Source organism: Pinus tabuliformis, chromosome 7, assembly GCF_031772625.1.
Source record: "Pinus tabuliformis cultivar Carrire ecotype Pingquan chromosome 7, CPIR1, whole genome shotgun sequence".
Lineage (NCBI taxonomy): Eukaryota > Viridiplantae > Streptophyta > Pinopsida > Pinales > Pinaceae > Pinus > Pinus tabuliformis.
The window spans coordinates 1,190,721,059-1,190,733,458 of record NC_142293.1 but is presented as its reverse complement, the minus strand read 5'-3'; positions in this window follow the sequence as shown (position 1 = coordinate 1,190,733,458).

The following is a 12,400-nucleotide window of genomic DNA, read 5'->3' as shown; positions in this document are numbered from 1 at the left end:
TCTTATCATGAACAGTACCTGCAACAATCACCTTCCATCCCATCCCCGCGGCAGCGCCGCTCCTGGTACGTGGATACGTCCTATGCCTTTGACCGTCTGTGCGCGCCGTGGCCAACTCGCACAGCTTTCCTGCAGCCTGTTTTATAGTCTCGCGCCCTCTTCCAACTGCGTGGAGCGCTAGGACTGGGCCTCCTACGGATAGTCAAATGGTCGCACCCATCGTGCGAGCCTTCCGCTGCCCTACTAGCTCAGGCTACAGGCACCCTTCACGTTCCTTTGAGTTTGATAGTGTATCACAATTTGTGTTCCCTTGTGCCCTAGGGTGCAGTCATAAGCATGCTAGCAGGGTCGCAGCTTGTCCTAGTAGTGTAGGAGAGCCGACCATGTCTAGTCCCTTCAATAGCTCTTGCACGTGACCCATGTGGGTGAATTCTAAATTTATTTTATCAATTTCTTCATCCACCCTGGCACTTTTCTTTCGTAGCCTGGCCCTTGTTTCCTCTAACTCGCGAAGTCTCATTTCGCTGCACCGAACGGTTTCCCATAACTACCAAATCCCATCACGTCGTTCTTCATGTTCAGGTTGGACCGTAGGGGTAATCGCCCGTCCGTACATGGATAGAGTTCCCTTGGCATACCCTGCTCTTTGTATGGTCGTATTGGCCCAACAACCCCTTGCTACGCGCAGATTTAGTTGGGTCGATGGTCGTGCAACATACCACCATACCCTTTGTCGTAGATGGATGACCTCCCTGCTCTAGCATGGCTGCCACGCACGTCTTCCAATCCATACATGGAGCTGCCTTCTCCTTCTTAGCTTCCTCTGTTCACACCACCTTGGTGTGCGCGACGCTTCTTCCGATGCAACATGCTGCTTCTAGGTGAATATTAAGGTGTCAGGGTTCACGAACTGCCCCTCAATGGTTGTGTCGTTATCCGCTGGCCATGGCCTTACCTTAGTGGTTATGCACTGCAATTATCTAGTCATCATATTATACTTGAGTGTGGTGACTTCCTGCAGTCTATTTTTCCATCTCTCAATCTCCTCATCTGAATCTGATGTGCACGAACTATCTCACTCCCATGAGAATCTTCCATCTGCTGAGGGATTCACCCGACCCTGGTATTGCATTATGATCTGGTAGATGCATTCTAGTTCATCGTCACTTTCTTCATCATGCACCGGCTTGGTGTAGCACGCTCCTTCAGCTGGGTCCAACGGAACTATGACATGAAGTTCCTTTTTCTCAAAGGTCATTTTCCGTCTTTTTAAGTTGATAACCCCATTCATGTCTATGGCCCAATCTATTCCTAACAATGCAAGGTATGGATTACTATCATCAACAATTTCGATTACCTCAAAATCGTTCTGTGTACTTACTCCTTCAATGTCCACTGTCACCCCTTGCAGTCGTCCCATCGGTAATATATTTTGCTGATTGGCCATCCGTAATTGAATAGGAGACCACTGTAGTGCAGGCCTACCCATGCGTTCCCACATTTGTTTAGGCAATACATTCACATCCGACCCTAGATCCAGAATGACCTGGTCCATCTCGTATTCCCCGATTTGTATGGTTAGTCACATCTCCCACTCGGTGTGCAGAGCATGTTTCCCCAGTTTTCAGACTACGCGCAGTTCCCCTGGTCCCGCGCATCTAGTAATCACCTCTTGGAGTCATTTAACCACCCTATTATTGTGTAGCAACTTCATACATCTCTCTAAAAAGGTGGTAAGCATAGAGGGATCCATTCCTAGCTCAATTGGATCCCTATCACCTGGGGTAGAGACCTTTGTGAAGCTCTCCAGAGCTTCTTTAATTGTCCCTTTCTCTTGCTTAGGTTCCTTTGTCAGAGCACCACGACCCTTCACATCTTCTCCAGATTATTTCCTCGCATCTCCTCCGGTGATTGTGTCACTTCCTAGTACCATGTTTACGCTGGGGTACTCTTCGCAAGGTTCCGATCTCATCATCTAGACATTTTGCATCGGAGTGGGTTGCAATACCCCTTTTTCATGCATTTGGGTGATAAGCGTTGGACAGTTTACCATTTCATGGTCAAATTGCTCACAGTACGAACAAGATATCCTCGTTGGATTTTTGCAGTCATGAGCATAGTGCCCTGGTCCTCCACAGTTATAACAGATCAGTTATTCGTGCCCTCACCAGGGTCCCATTCCTCTTCACCTTCCGCATCCTTGAAATCCCCCGCGTGGACCAACGGCTGGGTCAAAACCCCACACTTCAGTCTGCACTCGATAGGCCAAGGTTCTCTCCATCATTAAATCATAACTTTGACAAGTTCACTCATAGTGACCCACTGATCTACAAAAGTTGCAATACAGCTACTACGGGGTCTGGGTATACTTCTACAATAGGTGACAGTTGTCTGTTACGTGCTTTCCTCCCACTTGACAAATTGTGCACCAGAACAAGGGTGATGCACTTGGCCTTGCTTGTACCTCCATCTTGAATGGCATCGGGCCCCCTCCCGCCAGATAGTTCGCGAAGATAGGGTAGTGTTCCTTGTTGTGTCCTTGGCTCCTGCACTTAATGCATCCTCCCTATGTACGCACCTCTAGTCAGGGCACACTTTCCGCATCCTTGAAATCCCCCGTGTGGACCAACGGCTGGGTCAAAACCCCACACTTCAGTCTGCACTCAATAGGCCAAGGTTCTCTCCATCATTAAATCGTAACTTTGACAAGTTCACTCATAGTGACCCACTTATCTACAAAAGTTGCAATACAACTACTACGGGGTCTGGGTATACTTATACAATAGGTGGCAGTTGTCCGTTGCATGCTTTCCTCCCACTTGACAAATTGTGCACCAGAACGAGGGTGCTACACTTGGCCCTGCTTGTACCTCCATCTTCAATGGCATCGGGCCCCCTCCCGCCAGATATTTCGCGAAGATGGGGTAGTGGTCCTTATTGTGTCCTTCTTGCACTTAATGCATCCTCCCTATGTACGCACCTCTAGTCGGGGCACCCTTTCCGCATCCTTGAAATCCCCCGCGTGGACCAACAGCTGGGTCAAAACCCCACACTTCAGTCTGCACTCGATAGGCCAAGGTTCTCTCCATCATTAAATCGTAACTTTGACAAGTTCACTCATAGTGATCCACTGATCTACAAAAGTTGCAATACAGCTACTACGGGGTCTAGGTATACTTCTTCAATAGGTGGCAGTTGTCCGTTGCGTGCTTTCCTCCACTTGACAAATTGTGCACCAGAACGAGGGTGCTGCACTTGGCCCTGCTTGTACCTCCATCTTCAATGGCATCGGGCCCCCTCCCGCCAGATAGTTCGCGAAGATGGGGTAGTGGTCCTTGTTGTGTCCTTGGCTCTTGCACTTAATGCATCCTCCCTATGTACGCACCTCTAGTCAGGGCACCCTTTCATGCTTCAAGATTTACATTTCTAAGCACAGGTTTTGTAGTTGTGTGTGGATTTGCTAAACTCCCAACCATGGATCCTGTATTGGAGTTTCCTGCAACCTCATTGCTGTCTATAGTGCTTTGGCTTGGGTTGAGATCTTTTGTTATGATATCGTCGTCCACAGATGTGGTGTCAAAGACGCCACAAACCACGCGCAATGCTGCGCATCTGTCAACGTCATGTTAGCCTCATGGATTGTGCCTTTCAATCTCTGATCCAAATCCCAGGGGGTTTCACCAGGTAACATCGCGATCTCCTTGAATCCAATGACTGACTACGTCTCCGATTTCGTCCGACTAAACTCCCTGGTCAATGCATCTTGGATCTTCATTATTCCTACATTCAGATGATCGCTTGAGTACTTTATATACCACGTCAACGCTTGGTCCTACAACACACTAACCAGAGTATACTTTTTCATGTTATCATTCGTTATGCCTTGGGCTTCCCATATAGCCCTTACCACAAACTAGAACTGACCTGGTTCCTCATTTCCTACACCTTTAAATACCGACAACTTGATTGCGCTCACCATCTCAACCCTCGGTGGTGGTAGAGGTGGAGGTGGAGTCAGTGAAGATGGATTTGATGTAGGTGAAGTAGGTGATGGCATGGTTGGTGGTGCTATCAGCAGAATACATTGCCCAATCAACCAGACAACGCTTCTCGGAGAGAACCCTACGAGTTCTTCCTTGCTTTCTCGCGAAATGGAAATCAGAGGGTTGTTCTCTAATCCTTTGTTTCCTTGGTAACCTCTTCCGCTCCGCTTTACACCAAACATCAATAGACGCACATAATCTCTTTTTCACACAACAGCATCTTAATCCAAGTATTCAATGAATTGATATACTTGCCCTGTAATCCTTGGAGAAAGTGCTTTTCTACTTCACTATAGCTCACAATTGTGTCTATCGCGAACTCAATGATAAAGCCTCCTATTACCTGATCCAACCAGTGATCTACTGTGTGTGCGATTTTGTCTTCAGATGCTTCTAACCTGCGAACCAATTCTAGAGTCCACACAATAGGTTGATCTAGTCTACACCTCCCCACGCTATCAGCTAACCCCACGATCCACTCGTACAACTCTATCGAGAATGACATGAAGAAGATCTCATGCATGTTTGTGTATATGTAACGATCCAACCACTGTTCTTCTGATATTCGCGGATTTCTATTTTATTGAACCATGAACTCGTGAAGCTTCTAATCTAGCCAATCTTCAAGCTCTTTCTTCGTAGGGTTCCAGTGTTCCAACATCAAACATCCCTAAGGAAGATCTCGGCCCCAGCAGCAGAACCATTTTTTGGCTTATATGGGCCTCACCCAGGTTCAGAAGAGTTATTTAGCCAAACAAATCCCGCAGCTACCGGCCCTTTCGGCAACAACCCGCGGAGCACGAACTAACGTCTCACCCGAGGTAGTAAGGGAGGGTGTTGGAACCAGGTTTCCACACCCTTGGGATGTCTTGATGTGGTCTAGATGGTTCACACGCCATTCTATGGCCTCGGGCCACTTTGCTTCTACATAGATCCAAAACAAGACAATTCCTTAATATTTATTATTACTGAGTTTTCTATAGATCATATCTCCTATTTACGGTCTTTAAGCAAATATTTACTAGAGATAACTAGTTCACTCACCCAGAAAAGATACAGATTTGCATAAACTCAATATATAAGCATAAGCGCATTGATCAAACAGATATATCAACTATAAATTAACTAGATCCACAATAATTCAGATTCAACATAGTATTTCATAACCAACTTATCTTTATTCAATTCCTTCGCTAATACAACTAGATTTGCCCTGCACACTCAGCTGCAGGGGTCTGCGCACACAACTATGGACTCTACCAGGCCTCTGCGCACATAACTGCAGAGCCTCTATCTACCCACCAGCACCCTCAACTAAAACTTACAGACACCTCAAGACTTCTTTCTTCAAAAACCCATTACCTTCCAAATCTAAAAGTACATACCAAAAACTGACTCCTACCTCTAGAGCCTTGCTCTATTTATACATTTCCATGGCTCGCAGACCATGGGCGGGCCAAATTATTTTACATTATCTTTGGGCGAACAACCCTTTGACTTGACTCATTACAGTTCATGCTCCGTGCACCAAAATTGCGGGCTTTAAACCCCAAAACCATTACGCGGGGCCTTTGCTACCCAATATGCGCCCCTTAGAAACCTGTGATAGCACACAACTTTAAAGGGAACACATGAGTAGAAAGACATCATAACCTGGAAATTAGGATAATCGACGATCCAAAGTGATGGTTATAACAACAACACATTTTGATAAGATTCATACAAACATATACATAATAGCCCATACATACATGTGTAAATAATAATTACATATATCATTATAGTAACTAGGATAGTCAAACTACAACAACATATGCATGAAACATGTTGGCTCTATTATATTAAAAGAGTGAAAGATCTAATCATACATACAACCATGACCAACCACTAGTCCCGATAGCGGAATGTTATAGTCACTGCCAACTGCTCCTCCAAAGATATGTACTAGCTCTGCACTATGGAGAAGCCAACGCTTGTTACAATACACTCCAAGATTTCTCTAAGTTAAACCTATAGGAAGCTTGGATCCCAAAAGCCTGTACAATGAGTTATGAGGTTCTATAAATAGCAAAGGGTGGGGTGACCCTTGACATTCCCCTTTGTGAATCTTCACCTACCCTCATGACTCTTCAACTACTACATGACTATTACATTCTACTATTAACACTGTGTCTTTTAGTTTTACAACATGTTACATTACAATCTGCACATGTACCCATGTGAGACAAAAGTAGGCTTCAGTAAGCCATGAAAAACATCACTAAGACTCAGAAAAATGTGGGAAGACCAACTCTTAAACATCCTCGCGATGATTGATAGTGACGAACTGATGCCAATATTGGTAGTCTGTGATGGTGTCCGTGTACTCTGTGGTGACTGTTACACAGTAATTTGTCACTGCCTTCACCCCAGTCCTTCTACTGTGTCATGTGTCTAGTAAAACATGCTCATATTAAACAAATGCTCTCTTATGTTGCCAATTCACCCTATTTTCCTAAGTTTTTTTCCTTGTCGCACTAATACATTTAATACACGTGACAGACCGCTGTCATAAACAATCCTGTTATGACCCCGTCGCGGAAGTACACCTGTTTCCAATGACGGTCGGATTTCAAGCCTCGTTGCAAGGCTATTGACTATCTTTAGTGACGATCGATATGCATACATTGCTTCCTAGCGACATGGGATTCTATGGACTTTCTGTGGTAGGGTTTATCAACCTAAGGAAGGACTCTCGATATTCCTTTGGTAGTGCCTAAAACCACGCGCTTTCCTCCATTACTTTGTCATTCATCTTGCTTCTCTCGTCTTGAACCCAGGCCATGCTATTCTTTGAATGATCAAACTTTGTGGTGTGCCCCTTTTCTTGCTTGTTATATATGATTTCAAATTCAAAGTTGGCCATTCGCCCTCTTCATGGCTCATTAATGCGATTTTGGGGGTTATCCTTACACCTTAATTGCCCACCGCCCACTCCTCCATGTCTTAAATGGGACATCTTATCATGAACATTACCTGCAACAGTCACCTTCCATCCCATCCCCGCGGCAGCGCCGCTCCTGGTACGTGGATACGTCCTATGCCTTTGACCGTCTGTGCGCATCGTGGCCAACTCGCACAGCTTCCCTGCAACCTGTTTTATAGTCTCGCGCCCTCTTCCAACTGCGTGGAGCGCTAGGACTGGGCCTACTACGGATAGTCAAATGGTCGCACCCATCGTGCGAGCCTTCCGCTGCCCTACTAGCTCGGGCTGCAGGCACCCTTCACGTTCCTTTGAGTTTGATAGTGTATCACAATTTGTGTTCCCTTGTGCCCTAGAGTGCAGTCATAAGCATGCTAGCAGGGTCGCAGCTTGTCCTAGTAGTGTAGGAGAGCCGACCATGTCTAGTCCCTTCAATAGCTCTTGCACGTGACCCATGTGGGTGAATTCTAATTTTATTTTATCAATTTCTTCATCCACCCTGGCACTTTTCTTTCGTAGCCTGGCCCTTGTTTCCTCTAACTCGCGAAGTCTCATTTCGCTGCACCGAACGGTTTCCCATAACTACCAAATCCCATCACGTCGTTCTTCATGTTCAGGTTGGACCGTAGGGGTAATCGCCCGTCCGTACATGGATAGAGTTCCCTTGGCATACCCTGCTCTTTGTATGGTCGTATTGGCCCAACAACCCCTTGCTACGCGCAGATTTAGTTGGGTCGATGGTCGTGCAACATACCACCATACCCTTTGTCGTAGATGGATGACCTCCCTGCTCCAGCATGGCTGCCACACACGTCTTCCAATCCATACATGGAACTGCCTTCTCCTTCTTAGCTTTCTCTGTTCACACCACCTTGGTGTGCGCGATGCTTCTTCCGATGCAACATGCTGCTTCTAGGTGAATATTAAGGTGCCAGGGTTCACGAACTGCCCCTCAATGGTTGTGTCATTATCCACTGGCCATGGCCTTACCTTAGTGGTTATGCACTGCAATTATCTAGTCATCATATTATACTTGAGTGTGGTGACTTCCTGCAGTCTATTTTTCCATCTCTCAATCTCCTCATCTGAATCTGATGTGCACGAACTATCTCACTCCCATGAGAATCTTCCATCTGCTGAGGGATTCACCCGACCCTGGTATTACATTATGATCTGGTAGATGCATTCTAGTTCATCGTCACTTTCTTCATCATGCACCGGCTCGGTGTAGCACGCTCCTTCAGCTGGGTCCAACGGAACTGTGACATGAAGTTCCTTTTTCTCAAAGGTCATTTTCCGTCTTTTTAAGTTGATAACCCCATTCATGTCTATGACCCAATCTATTCCTAACAATGCAAGGTATGGATTACTATCATCAACATTTTCGATTACCTAAAAATCGATCTGTGTACTTACTCCTTCAATGTCCACTGTCACCCCTTGCAGTCGTTCCATCGATAATATATTTTGCTAATTGGCCATCCGTAATTGAATAGGAGACCACTGTAGTGCAGGCCTACCCATGCGTTCCCACATTTGTTTAGGCAATACATTCACATCCGACCCTAGATACAGAATGACCTGGTCCATCTCGTATTCCCCGATTTGTATGGTTAGTCACATCTCCCGCCCGGTGTGCAGAGCATGTTTCCCCAGTTTTCAGACTACGTGCAGTTCCCCTGGGCCCGCGCATCTAGTAATCACCTCTTGGAGTCATTTAACCACCCTATTATTGCGTAGCAACTTCATACATCTCTCTAAAAAGGTGGTAAGCATAGAGGGATCCATTCCTAGCTCAATTGGATCCCTATCACCTGGGGTAGAGACCTTTGTGAAGCTCTCCAGAGCTTCTTTAATTGTCCCTTTCTCTTGCTTAGGTTCCTTTGTCAGAGCACCGCGACCCTTCACATCTTCTCCAGATTATTTCCTCGCATCTCCTCCGGTGATTGTGTCACTTCTTAGTACCATGTTTAGGCTGGGGTACTCTTCGCAAGGTTCCGATCTCATCATCTAGACATTTTGCATCGGAGTGGGCTGCAATACCCCTTTTTCGTGCATTTGGGTGATAAGCGTTGGACAGTTTACCATTTCATGGTCAAATTGCTCACAGTACGGACAAGATATCCTCGTTGGATTTGTTCAGTCATGGGCATAGTGCCCTGGTCCTCCACAGTTATAACAGATCAGTTATCCATGCCCTCACCAGGGTCCCATTCCTCTTCACCTTCCGCATCCTTGAAATCCCCCGCGTGGACCAACGGCTGGGTCAAAACCCCACACTTCAGTCTGCACTCGATAGGCCAAGGTTCTCTCCATCATTAAATCATAACTTTGACAAGTTCACTCATAGTGACCCACTGATCGACAAAAGTTGCAATACAGCTACTACGGGGTCTGGGTATACTTCTACAATAGGTGATAGTTGTCCGTTACGTGCTTTCCTCCCACTTGACAAATTGTGCACCAGAACGAGGGTGATGCACTTGGCCTTGCTTGTACCTCCATCTTGAATGGCATCGGACCCCCTCCCGCCAGATAGTTCGCGAAGATAGGGTAGTGTTCCTTGTTGTGTCCTTGGCTCCTGCACTTAATGCATCCTCCCTATGTACGCACCTCTAGTTAGGGCACCCTTTCCGCATCCTTGAAATCCCCCGTGTGGACCAACGGCTGGGTCAAAACCCCACACTTCAGTCTGCACTCAATAGGCCAAGTTTCTCTCCATCATTAAATCGTAACTTTGACAAGTTCAATCATAGTGACCCACTGATCTACAAAAGTTGCAATACAGCTACTACGGGGTCTGGGTATACTTCTACAATAGGTGGCAGTTGTCTGTTGCATGCTTTCCTCCCACTTGACAAATTGTGCACCAGAACGAGGGTGCTACACTTGGCCCTGCTTGTACCTCCATCTTCAATGGCATCAGGCCCCCTCACGCCAGATAGTTCGCGAAGATGGGGTAGTGGTCCTTATTGTGTCCTTGGCTCTTGCACTTAATGCATCCTCCCTATGTACGCACCTCTAGTCGGGGCACCCTTTCCGCATCCTTGAAATCCCCCGCGTGGACCAACGGCTGGGTCAAAACCCCACACTTCAGTCTGCACTCGATAGACCAAGGTTCTCTCCATCATTAGATCGTAACTTTGACAAGTTCACTCATAGTGATCCACTGATCTACAAAAGTTGCAATACAGCTACTACGGGGTCTGGGTATACTTCTACAATAGGTGGCAGCTGTCCGTTGCGTGCTTTCCTCCCACTTGACAAATTGTGCACCAGAACGAGGGTGCTGCACTTGGCCCTGCTTGTACCTCCATCTTCAATGGCATCGGGCCCCCTCCTGCCAGATAGTTCGCGAAGATGGGGTAGTGGTCCTTGTTGTGTCCTTGGCTCTTGCACTTAATGCATCCTCCCTATGTACGCACCTCTAGTCAGGGCACCCTTTCATGCTTCAAGATTTACATTTCTAAGCATAGGTTTTGTAGTTGTGTGTGGATTTGCTAAACTCCCAACCATGGATCCTGTATTGGAGTTTCCTGCAACCTCATTGCTGTCTATAGTGCTTTGGCTTGGGTAAAGATCTTTTGTTATGATAGCGTCGTCCACAGATGTGGTGTCAAAGACGCCACAAACCACGCGCAATGCTGCACATCTGTCAACGTCATGTTAGCCTCATGGATTGTGCTTTTCAATCTCTGATCCAAATCCCAGGGGGTTTCACCAGGTAACATCGCGATCTCCTTGAATCCAATGACTGACTACGTCTCCGATTTCGGCCGACTAAACTCCCTGGTCAATGCGTCTTGGATCTTCATTATTCCTACATTCAGATGATCGCTTGAGTACTTTATATACCACGTCAACGCTTGGTCCAACAACACACTAACCAGAGTATCCTTTTTCATGTTATCATTCGTTATGCCTTGGGCTTCCCATATAGCCCTTACCACAAACTAGAACTGACCTGGTTCCTCATTTCCTACACCTTTAAATACCAACAACTTGATTGCGCTCACCATCTCAACCCTCGGTGGTGGTAGAGGTGGAGGTGGAGTCAGTGAAGATGGATTTGATGTAGGTGAAGTAGGTGATGGCATGGTTGGTGGTGCTATCAGCAGAATACATTGCCCAATCAACCAGACAATGCTTCTCGGAGAGAACCCTACGAGTTCTTCCTTGCTTTCTCGCGAAATGGAAATCAGAGGGTTGTTCTCTAATCCTTTGTTTCCTTGGTAACCTCTTCCGCTCCGCTTTACACCAAACATCAATAGACGCACATAATCTATTTTTCACACAACAGCATCTTAATCCAAGTATTCAATGAATTGATATACTTTCCCTGTAATCCTTAGAGAAAGTGCTTTTCTACTTCACTATAACTCACAATTGTGTCTATCGCGAACTCAATGATAAAGCCTCCTATTACCTGATCCAACCAGTGATCTACTGTGTGTGCGATTTTGTCTTCAGATGCTTCTAATCTGCGAACCAATTCTAGAGTCCACACAATAGGTTGATCTAGTCTACACCTCCCCACGCTATCAGCTAACCCCACGATCCACTCGTACAACTCTGTCGAGAATGACATGAAGAAGATCTCATGGATGTTTGTGTATATGTAACAATCCAACCACTGTTCTTCTGATATTCGCGGATTTCTATTTTATTGAACCATGAACTCGTGAAGCTTCTAATCTAGCCAATCTTCAAGCTCTTTCTTCGTAGGTTTCCAGTGTTCCAACATCAAACATCCCTAAGGAAGATCTCGGCCCCAGCAGCAGAACCATTTTTTGGCTTATATGGGCCTCACCCAGGTTCAGAAGAGTTATTTAGCCAAACAAATCCCGCAGCTACCGGCCCTTTCGGCAACAACCCGTGGAGCACGAACTAACGTCTCACCCGAGGTAGCAAGGGAGGGTGTTGGAACCAGGTTTCCACACCCTTGGGATGTCTTGATGTGGTCTAGATGGTTCACACGCCATTCTATGGCCTCACGCCACTTTGCTTCTGCATAGATCCAAAACAAGACAATTCCTTAATATTTATTATTACTGAGTTTTTTATAGATCATATCTCCTGTTTACGGTCTTTAAGCAAATATTTACTAGAGATAACTAGTTCGCTCACCCAGAAAAGATACAGAATTGCATAAACTCAATATATAAGCATAAGCGCATTGATCAAATAGATATATCAACTATAAATTAACTAGATCCACAATAATTCAGATTCAACATAGTATTTCATAACCAACTTATCTTTATTCAATTCCTTCGCTAATACAACTAGATCTGCCCTGCACACTCAGCTGCAGGGGTCTGCGCACACAACTGTGGACTCTACCAGGCCTCTGCGCACATAACTGTAGAGCCTCTATCTACCCACCAGCACCCTC